Below are 17,447 nucleotides of genomic sequence, written 5' to 3'. Positions count from 1 at the left end.
TAGGTGTGTGTGTGTCTGTGTGTTTGTGTTGCCGGGTTAGGCTCCAGTTTGTCAGAAGCCCGCTAGGGATGAGTGGTTTCGGACTCTGTGTGTGTGTGTGCATAATATGAGTGGACTGATAAAGCAATGTCTGTATTCAGAGATGTTACTGACCACTCAGGGTTTGCGCAGGTTTTTCTTCTTGCACCTCAGCCTTGGTAGAAACTCTTCACTGGATTTAAAGAGAAAATAAAGCAAACATTAGGGAAAAGAATTCGTGGTTCTGTCTGTCTGAGGCAAATACAGTGATAACAGTGGAAAATGTGTTTTGCACATTTGGCATAGATCTAAAAAAAAGATCCATTTTCATAACAAGATCCATTCTCAAAAGAAGCATCTACCACTGTCACAAAGGCTCTGGTGCGGATTCACATGCTAATCTGTGTTTATACAGTGAGTTACAGTGAAACAGACATTACATAAGAAATAACAATTTGTTAATCATTTTCTGGGAAAGTTCTCCAGTGTTGTTACCAGAGTCACCCACACACATATTACCCTTCAGTTTTCTTTTTGTGTTTTATGTTCTGATGTGGGAGGCTGAAGTCTATGAATACCTGGTTCAGTGCAGGGTTTTCTCATGAAAACGCTATGGCTACAAACAAAACAGACATAAACAGTTGAGTTACGTTTCAAATGTTGTGACCATTTAATTTTTTCATTATAATTTCATTATAAGCAAAAATATAACTTTTACACCATGTCTTTTTTTAGCCTTTATAGTCTATATTTCTTGGTATTTGTTTTATTGGCTGTCAACTTTGATCAGGTGTGATGCTGGCTTTAGCAGTAAAGACTCAGGGTACAAATATATCTTGGTATTTAACTTCTAAGAATGCAGATTTTTCAAAGTGACGAGACAGTTATGAGAATGAATCAGCTGAGACTGGTTTAATGAAAAATTCTTAGCTGGAGAGATGCAGTACAGTTTGTCTCCCTCAACTGTTGACATTTGAGCTTCCCTTATGAAGAGTGGTTCATGTTGATACAACTAGATGTTGACCTAGAACTATAAAGTCTCTAATACTAACATTATTTTAAGTTCAGGTAGGTTATAGCACAAAGTACTTTGCTTGTAGTGCTCCAGCAAGAAAAAAAATCAACATTAGCGTTTTCAGTACTCTTTACACTCCATGATATCTTCAGTGCATCAACAGTATATTCAAACCACGCATGAAAATTGCAGTTGCTGCTGAGATATCCATGGGGATTAGTACTCAAGGGCCTACTGCACATAATGAAGTACAGTGACAAGAGATGTATATTTCAGGTCTCTGTTCAGAGTGGGGCTCCATTGTCTCTTGGCCTGTCTGGACATTGTGGAGGTTAAAACTGCTTCATTACCTGTGATTATCATTTCCCTCACTCACTCCCACCACTTATATATATGTGCATACATTACTGTGCAAGTCTTAGGCACTAAGATGTTTTACAAAAAATATTTGTTTTAGACAGTTATTTAATTTCACACCCCGGACGGGACGCCAGTCTATCACAAGGCACATCACACAGGACTCGAACCCCAGATCCAACAGAGAGCGGGACCCGGCCAAGCCTGCCATGACCCCGCTTGGGACAGGCTGTTGTTGACGATGGATGGTTATTAAGCTTTGTAGGAAGTTTATTAATTAAGACCATTATTTTTGGAAACATTCTCACTTTACAGCTTTTTCCCCAACCAAGTGCCTATGTAGTGAAACCATATTAATCAATATTTGTATTTAACTTTAGGATTTGGCTCGGAGTTGTTGCTGTCACTTCTTCACTTCAAGAAACACTGAAAGCACAATGTCAACTGATTATTCAACAGTCTCGATCCTGCTCTTACTAATGTGTATCGTCTTTATCCTTCCTAGACTGTCAGAATCAATTTATTGTTTTAGTCTCTGGAAATTACTAATCAAAAGTATGAGTACATGTGGACTATCCGGGCAATGCTTGCAAGGTACAAACTGGACAGAAGAGTGGCAGGAGAGCAACACACGAGTGTCGTACATCTCCGGGAACCGCTGCAAAAAAGATGAGAAAACATGGCTGCACAATTGCCATTTTTACTGAATGTCTCTTGGGAAAATCGGGGGTGCGGTGGTGCAGCGGGTTGGACCACAGTCCTGCTCCTCGGTGGGTCTGGGGTTCGAGTCCCATTTGGGGTGCCTTGCGATGGACTGGCGTCCTGTCCTGGGTGTGTCCCCTCCCCCTCCGGCCTTACGCCCTGTGTTACCGGGTGGGCTCCGCGACCCCGTATGGGACAAGTGGTTCTGAAAGTGTGTGTGTGTGTGTGTGTGTGTGTGTGTGTGCGCGCGCGCGCGCGTGCTTTTTGTTTCCAGGAAGCACATGGGAACTTTAAGAAGTATTCGCAGAAGTAACAACAAAAAGTATATTACTGGAAATGAATGAGTTTGTCTAGTCTAGACAGATGGCAAAGTGAATGCTGAACATCACTCATAGAACCAAAGTGCATCGCTCAGACATTTTACGGATATGGTACATCAGCACTCCAGTTCTGAGTCACCTTCAGCTCTGAATTGCAGGATTACACAAGAAAATTAACCATGCTGCGAACATTGCTAAAATTACTAGGTTAACATGCCTAATGAAACATTGTTTAGTTTTTGAAGCTTTTAGAAGGTAGAATAAGGAGATGAATATGATTCACACCTTTTAAAAGCCATTAGCCGTACAAATGAATGAAAGGCACATGGTATATGCCAGCCCTGCTTTTCAAAAATAATTGAGTGGCGTTTTAAGTTTTTCACAAAGTCAATAGATGAAAAGTCCCATTGTATAACATAAGTATTCATTTGTTAATAACGGGCTTCTAGTTAATTAACTACAGATGCCTAGATGTGATATTTTTAATAACGGCTGTCCTGTTAATCACAGTGTACGTTATTACATGAAGATAATTCCGAATGATTTCCGCAAACTGAAGAAGTGTACTATTTTTTGTTTAATATTTTCAGTTAAGGGCTGTTGATGAGGGGATGTGGTGGTACAGTGGGTTGAACCAGGTCCTGTTCTGTGGTGGGTCTGGGGTTCGAGTCCTGTTGGAGGTGCCTTGCGGTGGACTGGCATCCCGTCCTGTCCTGGGTGTCCTCTCCCCCTCTAGCCCTATTCGCTGTGTTTCCAGGTTAGGCTCTGGCTCCCTGCAACCCTGTATGGGGCAAGTGGTTCGGACTGTGCGTGTGTGTGCTTGTTGATGAAATGGGCATGCAAAACATACAAATATTATTGGTAAACTAGAAACAAAATCAAAAAACAGTAATTGCAACATTTGAAAAGTCAAGTTATAGCACAGTTTGTCACAAAGATGTCATTGACCGTTCTCTTGTTCTTAACTCACCCCTGTTTTCTCTCTGTGGGTCAGAGCAGTGATAGATTTTTGCTTATTGTTATTCAACATGTCATGATTTGCATTCATTTTTCTTCCACTGGTACATTTTTGAAAGGGTTACAAGAAATTATTTCAATGCTCCACTGTGACACATATTGACTAGTGGTGAAGCTTTCAACACGGGAGGTGTGCCGCTCCTCACCCTCGCTGTGCGAACTCATTGTGGCTCAGTGTGAGACCTTCACTGAGAGTAGCTCTCCGCCACCCACCCCCTTCTGCATGTTGTCTTCGCCAAGAGAAACAGCCATGCCTAATCTCTGCTGCCTTGTCTAACCCCACATTGCAATAAAACTAATGACAATGTAATAACTTCATTGACATCTGAAACGATGATAACGTTCAAATTCCTCTAACATTATATCACCAGCATCCAACAGCAGTCCTCAGTATCTCTGCAGCATTACTTGTGTCTCCATAAATCAGGAGCTGTAATGGCAAAGGTCTTATTTACATATTTAAGCTGCCATGATATGAGTCCATTTAAATATTAGGGATACCTGGAATCATGTGGTTTCCCTGTATTTGAACTACACAAGGAGAGCCCGAAGCAGATGGCCATTGTTACTGTGGTGTGACGGCTGCTGAGATAAAACTGCTAGAGACACACACGTACAGTAAGTCGGTTGCCTGAATGACACTGATTTTTTTTGGAATTAAAAAGCTTAGAAATTAATAATGAAAAATGAATACAGTAAGGGGGCGCGGTGGCGCAGTGGGTTGGGCTGCAGTCCTGCTCTCTGGTGGGTCTGGGGTTCACCGCATCCCTGCTCAGGACAAGTGGTTTCAGCCTGCGTGTGTAATATTTCAATGCAAAATTTTTGTATATTGTCAAAAGCTGTAGATGCCATATTTTGAATATTTTAAAGTTATTCAGTGTTTTATTACAATATCAGTTTGCTTTGAGATCTGTGCTCTGTGGCAGAGGGAAATGTCATTTACTTACGTTGTTTGAAAGGGCTGTTGAACATGAACATTTCCAAATATATCTGCTGTTTTGTGGTTTTCCGTGTCGTCTGGGAGGAAAACAACTAACTGGATGTCAAAGGAATTGTATTACCATATTTTGCGATTTGAACTTGCAGTATATAGGCTGGTGTTGGAGTGAGATACCCTAAGGTAGGTTGAGTGTTGATAGTGTTGCCGCAGAACGTTCATTAGGGAAACTCTTATGTGATCATTGTTTGAGAGGAAAACTAGAAGCAGGTACATTTATTCATCTAGCCGACACTTTTCTCCAAAGTGACTGACAATGTTAGTCTACCTACAATAATTCACCCATTTATTCAGGTAGGTAACTTCAGGGTATGTACTTCAATCAGGGGGTACTACATCCAGAGGTGGGGATCAAACCTCTGATCTTTGGGTCTAAAGGGAACAGCACTAACCACTACTCTACCAGCTGTCCCCTTACATTAGCCCTAGTGTAACAACTTAACAACCTCAGAGTTAACAACAGTGCCTGTTGTTCATGCCTTCCATGAACATGAAAATGATGTTCAATTATAACAAAGGCCAAGAATAAGATGCTTTGAACTTCCAGCACATCAAAAAACAGGACCATTTTAGGATAAATTTCCACCAAAGATGTGACATAAAAGCTGTGAAAGTATTGCACAGCAGACCTGGAAGGTAATAATTTTGACTGATTAGAATCAAACAAAATGGACCATAATCATAGATAATTGCTTTAGGAGATTTGAAAGGTACTTCATTTCAGACAAGAGGTTACAACCGCTGTTAAATAAAGGGTGGTCACTGCACCAGCAAACATCAGTCAAAAAATCCAAAACACATCACTTTTCAGCTGGATTTGGCCAAGTTCAAATGGGTACAAATCACTCCCGGATCAGTCTAAGGCACCTCTTAGGCATACCTGGAAATCACTTCCTGATCCTTCAAAGATAAATGGAGAACTGATTTCCAGATGGCTCTAAATCACTTCCTCTAAAAAAATTTTTTACTATGCAGGAAGTATCTTCAAAGTTCATCAAGGTAAATCCATCCATGAACCATGTCCAGGAGGGAGCAGAACTGTCATCCTCATCGTGGGTTAGATCACGGCCTTGTTCCTTACACTCCCCGATCGCTGTACCGCATTTTCCGCGTTGCTTCAGCACAACATGGCAAGCAGCAATGTGCTTAAAATAAGTAATGAATTGCACCTTCCGCTCACGATGAGATACGGCATGCAGCAGCTTTGATGACATGATGTTCCTAATGCCACCGTCTGCTAGCCTTTAATCTTGTGCAGGGCCTCATTTACAGCACTGTGAATGACAAAGCCAATTCTACACCCTTCTTACTCTTGGGAGGAGGATCTTTTCTCCCCTGATAGAAGGGATGTGCAGGATATTAGAACTATTATCTCCCTGTAAAGCAAATAAATGTTATTCAAATTACTTTGCTAATCCATTTGGTTGTAGGACATGTGCAAAGCTGATTTGACTCAAACCCACCGCAGGATGTCTATAAATGGGACTGAAGGCACAAAAGCCCGGGGACTTGATAACACAGTGTTCTGCTGTGTGTGATTATGTCCTCTGATGGATTCGAGCTACACAGCAAATAGGCAAGGACACAGTAAGCGGACACAACCTGTGGAGCACAGCGCTAACATGGGTTGAACAGGCACAGCAGGTCTGCAGAGGGCAGCCAGACTCTGGGAATACATCTCACACATTTGCAGCGCGGAAATTAAAACATGTGACGTGTACCGAGAGCCCTTCATACCAAATGCCTCTGTCACAGACTGAGCTGTGACATGCAAGTTGGTTCCAAGGAATCAGCAAGATGCCGGCGAAGTACCATCAATGTAACGCTGAACCTTGTTGCTGTTGCCTGTCGCATGCATTTTATCTTGTATTGTTATATTGTTTGTTCTGGTTTTGTATTCCATTTAACACTGTTTGTTTGAACTAGATTGGGTGCCGGGAAAGGCCTACCGGTATCTGTCTGGTTGTCATTAATTAATATTTCTTTTATAAAGATATGGCAGGTATATGTAACTGTGTGGAGAGTGAATGTATTTATTGTTTTTAGAAGGACATTTCTGTAGACTTTTTCCGTACCATGTAGCTGTCTGGTGTTCTGTTGTGTTTGGGGCCTTGTGTTGTAAACCCGATGGAATGAACTATTTGGGGTATATCTAGGGGGGAGTCCCTGGGGCACAACCAACTAGGCAGGGGTGTTTTATTGTGTAGTGTGAAATGTTTTTATAAGATGTATGTAGGGATTTTTATAGTAAAAAAATGTTTAGTATTGTCTGTATGTTTTAGTATTTATTTTAGATGTAATTTTTGGGGGAAATGTATTTTGAAATAAATTGAGGCTGTTATGGTATAATCAGAGGGCGGAGCTATTGCTATATAGGTTTGTATTAGGGCACTAGTGAGGGAGATTGATACAAACTTATGTAGTTATTCTCATGCAGTGAATAGGAGAGTTATGCATTAATGTTGATATAAGGGGTTAAGCCCTTGGCTCATAGGCCTCATGTTCTTTATAACTTTATGTTTGTTTTGTACTTGGTTGAGGGTTTATGTGTTTTGAAGAATACTTTTTAGTAAAGGGAAATAAACCTTTTGGTCCACTATTTCAATTCTCCACTGCTGCTTCCATCCGTCGTCCATACCTTCACAGCCTCTCTCCATGTTGGAAATGTTTTCCTGCAGGCAACATACATTAACTGTCCATCTGCGGGGGGGGAAAGTGGGTTTGGCCTAGGCCTCCTCTCTGGAGGGTCTGGGGTTCGAGTCCCGCTCGGGTGCCCTATGGTGGACTGACGTCCCGTCCTGGGTGTGTCCCCACCCTCTCTAGCCTCGCACCCTGTGTTGCCAGGTTAGGCTCCAGCTTGCCACAGCTCCGCTTGGGACAAGCAGTTTCAGACGGCGTGTGTGTTTGTACATCTGCTAAACACCTAATACATTTGCTCCATTGCGCTGTTCCTGAGGTTTGTGCTCGGAATAAAAGCAGCCTACTTTATTTGAACTCATTGGGTCTGCGCATTGTTTTTTTCCCTCTGCAGTAAAGCATTAGAAGATAAATAAATGCAGTCTGCGGCATTATCTCAAATTTAGCCAGGCAATAAATGAGTCAGCTGTTTGTAATGCTGGCAGAACGAAATTGATCTGACAGCGGTAGATTTAGCAAGAGGGTGACAATCTTTCAAAAATCATGTGCTTATTTCTGTTTTGAATGCAAAGTGTGAAAAATATGAGAAGTGCATAATCCAGACGTATATACAAGCTAGATATGATAAGCCCTAGCAGATATCTGCGAAAATCTCATAATGGATCATTGTGGACATGTAAATCACAGCCTCTGGGAGATGCTGGCGCTCGAGCGAACACGCTAGGAAGACGGTGAACAAAATGAACTTGACTGTGCCTGGGACGGCTGAAATGGCTAATCTCCGCTGCTCGTGGGCCTTTAGACGTCCCTCTTGCGTCAGACACCCCGGCACAAACCTCTTGTACCAGACATCACACTTTACAGTGTTCCAGTTTGTTTATGCCAGTTTGTTAACCCACCATGAATTCAAATACCAAACATTTTTCATGATTAATATTAATTTTGCTTAATTTATTGTCCTTTTATTGCTGTTCAACTTCTTTTGTTATTCCTCAAGTACAAGACATCTTTGTTACAATAATTATTGTAATAATTAGTTTCCAGGCAAACAAATGATAAGCAAAGGAAATAAGTAGCAGCAAAGAAAAAGCAACTGGGGCATATCAGATATATATTTTGTAGGTTTTAATTAGTTCCCCAGCTGATAAGTTATTATTTTTCACTTTCTCTTATTTTATTGTATTTTTTTATAATTTCTCATTCTTTGGATCTGCGTGCAGTTTATATGTTCTTCATGTGTGTGCAGATTTCCTAACTGAGTTGAAGGACATGTGGTTAATATCAGGTTAATCTGTGACACTAAAATATCTGTACTGTGCGTGTGAGTGAAACACTGTGTGTGCAGTTGAAAAAGTGTGCAGTGAACTGACGCCCTGTCCAGCATGTATCCTGTTTTGAGTGGTATGTTTCCAGGCTTAGGACCACCACAACCCTACATTAGACAGGTTGTTAGAGAAACTATATGAATGAAGGAATGAACGAACAAACAAACGAACAAAGTAATGAATAAATGAATGAATGAAAATTGGTGCATTACTGGAAAACAGTATTAGAAAAGATTCTAAATTTTTCCCTCCACCCTCCAGTCCACACAAGGTTCATGTCTACCTGTGAAAATCCCATTTTAAATTGTCTGCCCCCAAGGCACCCACCAGTTACCAGCGCCACCTGAGATCAATGACTGAAGGTCTGATGGAGAGTAACCTCAGAAATTACCCCATTTAACCCATGTTTCTAGTGCTTAAACGTTTCTCATAGTCATCAGACATTTTGTGACGCTTCTGCTTCTCACCCTTTCACCCCATCTCTCAGATTGGAGACCAGAGTCTCCAGCAGGGGCGAGTAGAGGCCAGTTTGTCCTTCCTGTCAGCCAATTGGTATGCTTCCTCTCGCAAATGACTTTAATTTCTGGCACAGTAGATTTGGAGAACTTTCTCATTGTCCATTTGCAGAGCATTTGGCTTGGTGGGTTTGGAGATTATTCCCCGTCTGTTTTCAGGAGGTTCAGCAAGCAGCGAGGAAGTTAAGGGCACAGATTTCTAACTTGAAATTCAGTTCAAGTTATGGTAGGGGTCTAGATATGGTAATTTTGAGCAAGGTGCTAAATATCAGTCACGCTAGTCTAACATCCTGCTGCATGAATAAATGCAAATCTCAGCTAGCTTCTGTTTCAGGGTCTTGTGCCGTTAGAGAGCTGCACCACACCTCCACACCTCCAACCAGTCCGAGGTCTCAGCATGGTGACCTGTGATGTAACGTCTGTACAGAAGCTGAAATTAATTATCCCTGTAAATGCCTTCTCATAATGAACGTTATGCAATCACGCAATGAAAAGCTAAGGGAAGAAATTATATTACAGTATTGCTATTCATACTGATTTTTAAATACCGTCAAAAATCAATTATATTCAAAAAGGTAGCAGTGTACGCACATTAAACTTTGAGAAGACAAAAGAGGATCATTGCCAGCATGGGTGGAAAAAAGAGACTGAACCAAAGGGCTGACCTCCTGCGCTCTCCATGAATGTTAGCAGTAAAGGTCGCACTGGCTGTGACAGCAGGATAACTCCAGGCAGGTGTTCTTTGAGGTATGGGAACGTCTCCTCTACCAGCGCACAGTAGGACCTGTTGCTCCTCTTTGCTTCTGGTGGGCTGCAGGCCAACTGATGGTTTCCACAGGGCGTTGTTTTTGGAGCTGTCATTGCTGAGCCCTCACATCCTGGTGTGGCTTTAATATGGACCTCTGGGGTCCTCTGTCTGCTGGAAATGTGATGGACAAGCAAAAAAGAATTTTTTTTTTCCAAAGCTGAATATATGATGTACACAATGGAGCTGAGGGTTCGCAACATTACATTTCCTGAATAAAGTCAAACTTTTTTTAGAAACAGACACTTTTTATGCATTATGAATAAATTGAACTATTTATTATATATACAATATGTCGTACTTCCTGCCATATATCTCCAACCTCACTCTAAGTTCCTGATGCTTAATTCAGCTGCCAGCTCATCTGTTATTTCCTGCCATCTAGTGCAATCATGAACTGAAGAGCCAGCTCCAGTCATTTATTTCACTTCCTTGGTGTCTGCCAGCCACCTCCCCTTGCCTTCAATAGAGGATCCTAGTTGAGGATCTCTGCTTCCCTCTGCACCTCTTTCTTGACCTCGGGTTTAAGACTTTCATAAAACGAGACAGGCTGTGACACCACCTCCCATGCTGACGAGAGCTGATGACTGCATGCAGTGATGGATGAGATCAGCATACCTGCACCTGGACGTCAATTTATTAGCTTCTAGTGACTGTAGTATTGTCATCAACTGCTGTATAGCTTTTCTCCTCTCTCTTCTTTTAGCTGTAACTACTGGTGCTCTTTCCTTCCTAGAATGCCCAGGACGGGTGGGCAGCCACTGGCACCTTTGAACCCCCGGAGATTTGTTTTCATGCCTTTTTGATGGGAGGGCATGGATGGTTGGGAGTTTTTTGTTTTCCTTTCCTCAGTTGACAACTGGTTTACTTCATAAATTTACTAGTTACTTACTAGCTTCCGTGTTCTGTGGACAGCTATAAGAATAAACAAGTCAATTGTAGAAGAGATAAAGCTGACCATGTCACTCGATGCTCAGTCAATGAAACTACTCCTATCATACTTCGGCCATACGATTAGAATAGAATGATTATTAGAGAATGACCTCATGAGCTAAAAGACTGAAAGAACAAGGACAAGAGGAAGACCCATAATGAGATGGCTGGATACATTGACAACAACAGTGGGGAGAACACTGGAAGAGCTTGCCAAACTAACACAAAACCGATTTATTATTAGATCTTTAATTCATAAAGTCACCATGACTCAAACCAGAGTTGATGGCACTTAACTAACTATAGTTCTTACAGTCATTAAATGTACAGGCAGTCCCCGAATTACGAACGAGTTCCGTTCTTAAGTTTGTCTTTAAGTTGGATTTGTCTTTAACTTTGTCTTTAAGTAGAGCTTGGCAGTTGGTAGTGTAGTGTTTGGTGCTACTGCCTTTGGACCCAGAGGTTGCAGGTTTAATCCCCACTTCTGACTGTAGTAGCCTTGACCAAGATACTTACTCTCAATCGTTCCAGTGAAGTTACCTGGCTGTATAAATGAGTAAATGATTGTAAGCATGTAATAATTGTGACCTTAGCACTGTAAGCTGCTTTGGGGAAATGTGTCGGCTGAATGAATAAATGTAAATTTGTACATAACTTGTAACAGTTAGATATGGTTTGTGTCTAATGTCAGTTAGTCAAGGGTTTGTCTTAGTATGTCATATACATATATACTTACCTGTCTATGCATAAAAACATTAAAGAAACACTTCCATATACACTAAAACATCTTTAATATAATAATAATCCAAAACAAAGATTCTTCACCTCCCAGCTGGCCTGTCCTGGAAAACTATGTCTATATTCAAATACCACTGCTATGCTGATGATACTCAGCTCTTCCTTTCCTTTCCACCTGGTGCGTCAGACATTTCCACACACATTGCTGCCTGCCTGTCAGACATGGGTGGATGTCTGATCACCTCCTCCAACTCAACTTCTCCAAAACAGAGATTCTTCACCTCCCAGCTGGCCTGTCCTCCTGTCACGATCGATCAATCAAATTGGCCAACTCACTCATTTCGCCTACCTCCTTGGCTAAGAGTCTGGGAGTAATGATTGACATGAGTCTGTCTTTCTCTCAGCACATCGAAGCCACAACCTGGTCCTGCAGATACATCCTGCATAATATTCGTATGATCTGTCCCTACCTCACAATTGACTCTGCCCAACTACTTGTCCAGGCCATGGTGACTTCCCGTCTGGACTACTGCAGCTCTGTCCTGTGTGGCCTTCCCGCTACTGTCATCACACCTCTGCAGCTGATACAGAATACTGCTGCACAAGTTGTGTCTGATTTGCCAAAGTGTTCCCACATACCTCCTCTACTCATTTCTCTGCACTGGCTTCCTATAGCTGCCCGAATCAAATTCAAGACCCTGGTTATTGTCTACAAATGCATCAATAGAACTGCTCCCAGCTATTTACAGGACTTGATCAACGGCTAGACCCCAGCCAGACCACTTCGCTTGTCTACTTCTGCTTGCTTGGTGGTCCCATGCACAAAAGGTAAAGCATGGAGGTTCTCGGTTCTACATTCAAGAAGGGTCTGAAAACTCACCTTTTCCGAATTCACTCCGTCCAAGATCTCTCCAGCTCATGTATGGTGTAAATGCTCATGCACCGTAACTTCATGAGCATCCCCAGATTAGCCTTTACACAGCCACTACTCCGGCATTGTATGTGAATGTTTGTGTATCTTATTAAAAAAAAAATAATTGTAGGAAGGTGATCAGGATTAATCTATCCTGTGTTATATGCACCTACTCAAGCGATGAACATCGGTGCATCAAGTGGAAAGTAAACTAGGTTTACTCAAGAGTCACGTCTGCAGCCATGTCTCTTTCTCTATGTAATGCACAAATTGTATTTTCGCTCAGATGTACGTACGTCGCTTTGGAGAAAAGCTTCTATTAAATGAATAAATGTACATGTAATAATAATAATAATAATAATAATAAAAAATGTAACTGCAGTATTTATAAGATAGAGAGATATAGAAAGAGACAATAATAAAAAATGTTACTACAATATTTATAATAGAGAGAGAACACACGAGACACTGTTAAGAGCAACATGGTCCGACTCAAAAGAATGTGTCAATGAAGCGGGCAGGAGACTGAGGTATGTGTGCGGACCTAATAGCGGGATCTTTATTGTTGATACACAAGGGAGTAGGCAAGAGTCGTGGTCAGGGAGAGGTATGAGTCGGTCGATGCAGAAATGTTGATCCCGGGGCGAATCCAGAGTCATGGTCGAGGAGGCGATGTCTGAGTTGGGAGCCATGGACGTCAGGAACAAGGAATGGAGGAGCATGAGGGACTGGAAAGAACAGGTAGGTAGTCGATGGTTCACTTGTGAGCACAGGAGATACGGGTTTGTCGGATGAGATTCCCCAACAAGGGGGTGCAACTGCAGCTTCTTTATACCCTGCTGCTGTGATTCTGGCCAGGTGCAGGCACTTGGGGCAAGGTTGTGGACCTGAAAGAACTAAGTCTTTGTCCCACCTCGGGCCCACGTGCCCATGACCCGACGATCCGCTGTAGATGCACAATGTTTTGACGCTCATCACAGAGTTGTGTCCGTTTGTTATTACAAACCATTGTATGTAACTCGAAATTTTAATATAATAGGCTTTACTGGGGTTGGTTCGTAACTACGGACTGTACGTAAGTCAGACGTTCGTAACCCAGGGACTGCATGTATATTTAACCTTTTATCTACATGTTTACTTTATATCCTATATATATTTCTGCGATATCTCTCGATTCTTTGTTCAGCATTCACTGTGGCAGATGGGTGCTCTGTAAAAATGAACTGAATTGAATTGAATGTGCGGTGAGTCTGCAGCCAGTCAACCCGACACCACATCTATCAGTTGGCATTCTTCATCTACAATAGCCAGTCCAGTGCAGGGCTTTTGTCCCTTTCAACCTCAGTCTACAACTTAATAGTCACCGTTATTAGTCTCTAGCCCATGGAATTTTAGTATTGCAGAAGAATGATTTTGATTTTGGTAGCACCGTGACTTGGTAGGTAGCTCTGGTGCCTCACAACTCCTGAGCTGTGCATTCAGGTGCTAATTCAAATCTGGCTTAGGCTGTTGTGGGAAGCTTCCATGTTCACATGTGGGTTTGCTAGTGGTGCTCTGGTTTCCCTCCAGAGATATTTCAGGTGAATGGGTGACTATAAATTGCCCTCTGTGTGTGTGTGTGAGAGAGAGAGAGAGAGGAAGAGCGAGAGGTTTCACATATGGTTTCACTATGGCTTGGATTTCTGGTTCCTACATTTATCATCAGTACAATGGAACATTTTTTTAATATCGCCAAATAAAAGTTTGCAGAAAATGCTTCCTCAGCCACCTTAACTTAGCAACATGAAACTATTAACCTGGTGTTTTTGCGTACAACAAAACTCAGCAGTGGCTGAAATGGCCTTTCAGGGTTACCAATCTAAACAGCAGGAAGCTCTTCTGCCTGGACTGACTCTGAGACATCCTCCAGGAATTGAAAAGTGCAGCAGCACAGAATTCAGCTCGTCTCTGAGCGCCTGAAGAGGTCGCCTTCCAAGGCCAGTAAATTACATACGTGTGCAGGACCATTCAGCTGGGGGAGGATGGAACGCGGCCCAGTATGTGAACACTCTGTATTCCACGTGCCTCTCTGATCACGTTGCTCTGTGTTCTGTCTGATCATTGTTCTTTTGTTCCGAGCGATGCCGTACCTCTTGGGGCTATATTCCCCTCCCAGGAGCATCCGAACGGATTCATAGAATGAGCTTTAACTACTCATCATTTAATTCATCTCTGCAGGGGTCCTCTTCTATTTTCATTCCCATTTGTTCTTCTTTGACCTGTATTTTATGTACATTTTCCTTGGAGAAAATAAGTAGATGGAGTTGTTAGTATACACTGGTGTACGTGGGTATGGGAAAATTACAGTGATGTTTGTGAGACTTGCACATGCAAGAGTATCTTAACAGCAGCTCCGTGTTTGTTTAAAATGCAATCAATCACAGTTATGCATGCAGCAAAATTACATTCTGACTTTAAAAGCTTTTCATCGTCACTGTAATAGGAAAAGGTGAAAAGAATGCAGTCCCACATGTTCTGTTTCTAAATGGGCAGAGAGAATTCAGTCATCTCTGTTTTTGCTTTTTTTCTTTTTTTTTTTTGCCCATTTGAAAATTTGGACACATTAGCAGCCAGCTCTGTTTCAGTGGTGAAGGGAGAAATTGCTCTGTGTTCCAGCATGATCACCGTGGCTCTGAGATCAAACTCATGGTTTCTCACAAAAAAATTGGTTGGAGAATTTGTACAAATACTGGTAAAATCCAATGAAAATGCCTGCCTTTATTAAATTTCACTGAGGTTTAGGAAATGCAATTTTGACACACATACAATGTCTACAATCGCTTATCCCAAGTGGGGTTGTGGCAAACTAGAGCCTAACCTGGCAATACAGGGCACAAGGCTGGGGGCGATTTGGGGGAAGGACATTAGTCCACTGCAAGGCACCCCAAACAGGACTCGAACCCCAGACCCACCACACAGCAGGCTCCAGCACTACCATGCGCCCCCCCCCGCAATTTTGACAGTGTATTTTATTTTTAATGTCTTTCTGAGAAAAGAGTAGGGACAGCTGGTAGTGTAGTGGTTAGAGGTACTGCTTTTGGATCAAAAGGTCGCAGATTCGATCCCCACCTCCGGCTGTAGTACCCTTGAGCAAGGTACTTACCCTGAATTGCTCCAGTAAAAATTACCCAGCTGTATAAATGGGTAAATAATTGTAAGCTTGTGATAATTGTAAGTTGCTGTGGAGAAAAGCATCAGCTAAATGAATACATGTAAATGAGAAATATTCAATGTAATTACAAGAAATTTTGTGTCCTAAGAAAATTCCTGTGCATCACGAAATTGTCATGATTGATGTAGCAAAATATATCCTGAAATCTAATATCCTCTACATAATATGGACAGAATACTGAAGAACATGAGGTTAATTATGAGTATTATGTATAGTAAATAGACCACAGACAATTAGGCTCAATATGGATGATTGCTCCATATTCTCTGGTGTTATTATTTATTAATTTAGCTGACACTTTTCTCAAGAATAAACAAGAATCTATTGTCATGAACCGGAATCCTGTCCAGGGTGTCCTCTTCCTCACCTATTGCCCAGTGTTCTGGGAGAGGCTCTGGACAACCCCGACCCAGACAACCGAGTGTGAGTGAGTGCATTGGCAACTTAAAAACAAGGGCTTGAACACAAATCTTTTTGATTACAAGGCAACAGCGATCATCACTGCGCTCCCTACCACCTTGAAAAAGATAACAGCTACTTAGCATGGTTTGCCCATTTATACAGCAGGGTGTTTTTTTTTTTTTTTTTTTTTTTGACCAAAAAGATTCAGGGAAATTACATTAGCAAGGGTATTACAGATGGATTCAAACTCACAACCTTCTGACAGCAATCATTACATGTTCTGCTGATATTTTTCAGTAACTGGCTCCTGAAACTGACCATTTAGAACATGATAAACTGTGACAGCAGTGTTATTTTGATAAGTTTCAAAAGCAGAGCTCTGCAGATTTTCTGGAAAGTTCTGCAAGTAATGGCTTTACACCTTCTGCGAGCCAAGGCCATGCACAGCTGGGCAGAACCCCCTCATATACGTTACAGCTCGATAATTTTCCCAATTAAAACTTTTGCTGTCCCTCATCAGGACACTTTCATTTGGCTATCTGGTCTCTCCCATGTGGTCTGTTCAGTGCCCTAAAAGCCAGACATGAAAATGGAAATGAAGTCTGGATGTAAGATTATAAATGCAAATATTTTCCTGTTTAATTCCTATTTCATGCCTGGGTGCCTGTTTTAAGGAAGCACAGCTACACAATTAATCAAGTCTCTCAGGTATTGAAGGAAGCCGAGCTTGAGAGGCCGCGCCGCCCGTCTGTTCTGACACGTCGAACCAACATGGATGGAAACCTTCTCGGAGGAAATCGACCGTCTGCAAGTTTCTACACATAAGCTGCCCAGTGATGGCAAACCTGTGTGGCTGTTAATGTGAAAGACCAGGTGTGCTGGTAGCCCTGCTGCTTCCGGACAGCTGCCCTGGACCTGTGCTGACAGGAACTGGCGAAGGTATCTTAGTGACCTTCACCCCTCCTATCGAGGAGGTTCCCTTGAAAAAAAATCACCTTGCTAGGATTGTGATGACAATGCAAAGAGTACCCATTTTTAGAATCCCATCCTATTTTTTTAACCTAAATGCACCTGGGCCAAAAAACACAGAAACTACTCTGTTGAAAGAATGGAGGTCAGACTTCTGGACCAATTAACAAAATAATATAATAGTAATAATAATGTGTAATGTTTTATTCCAACAGTATGTTTGTAGGACACACAGAGGGTGAGGGCATGAGTTGCGCTCCTGTGGTTCCCACTGTCAAACATGGATGAGCAGTTCCATACTCTGGGGTTACTGGCCACACATTTGGTGATCTTCACCAGGTCCATGGTGATCTCAATCATTGTAGCTATCACTGCATACATCAGAGACATATCATTCCATCAGCAGATGGGGCAGCAGGTAGCATAGTGCTTAGAAACACTACCTTGCACTTGAAGAAGGCAGGTTTGAATCCTACCTCCAGCTGTCATACCTTTATCTAAGATACATACCCTTAATTAATGCGGTAAAAATTACCCAGCTGTGTCAATGAGTCAATCATTCTGAGTCCCTTT

This window comes from Scleropages formosus, chromosome 3 (genome assembly GCF_900964775.1).
Source record: "Scleropages formosus chromosome 3, fSclFor1.1, whole genome shotgun sequence".
In the NCBI taxonomy this organism is placed as follows: domain Eukaryota; kingdom Metazoa; phylum Chordata; class Actinopteri; order Osteoglossiformes; family Osteoglossidae; genus Scleropages; species Scleropages formosus.
The sequence above is the reverse complement of the archived record's forward strand: the minus strand, read 5'-3'. Positions refer to the sequence as shown.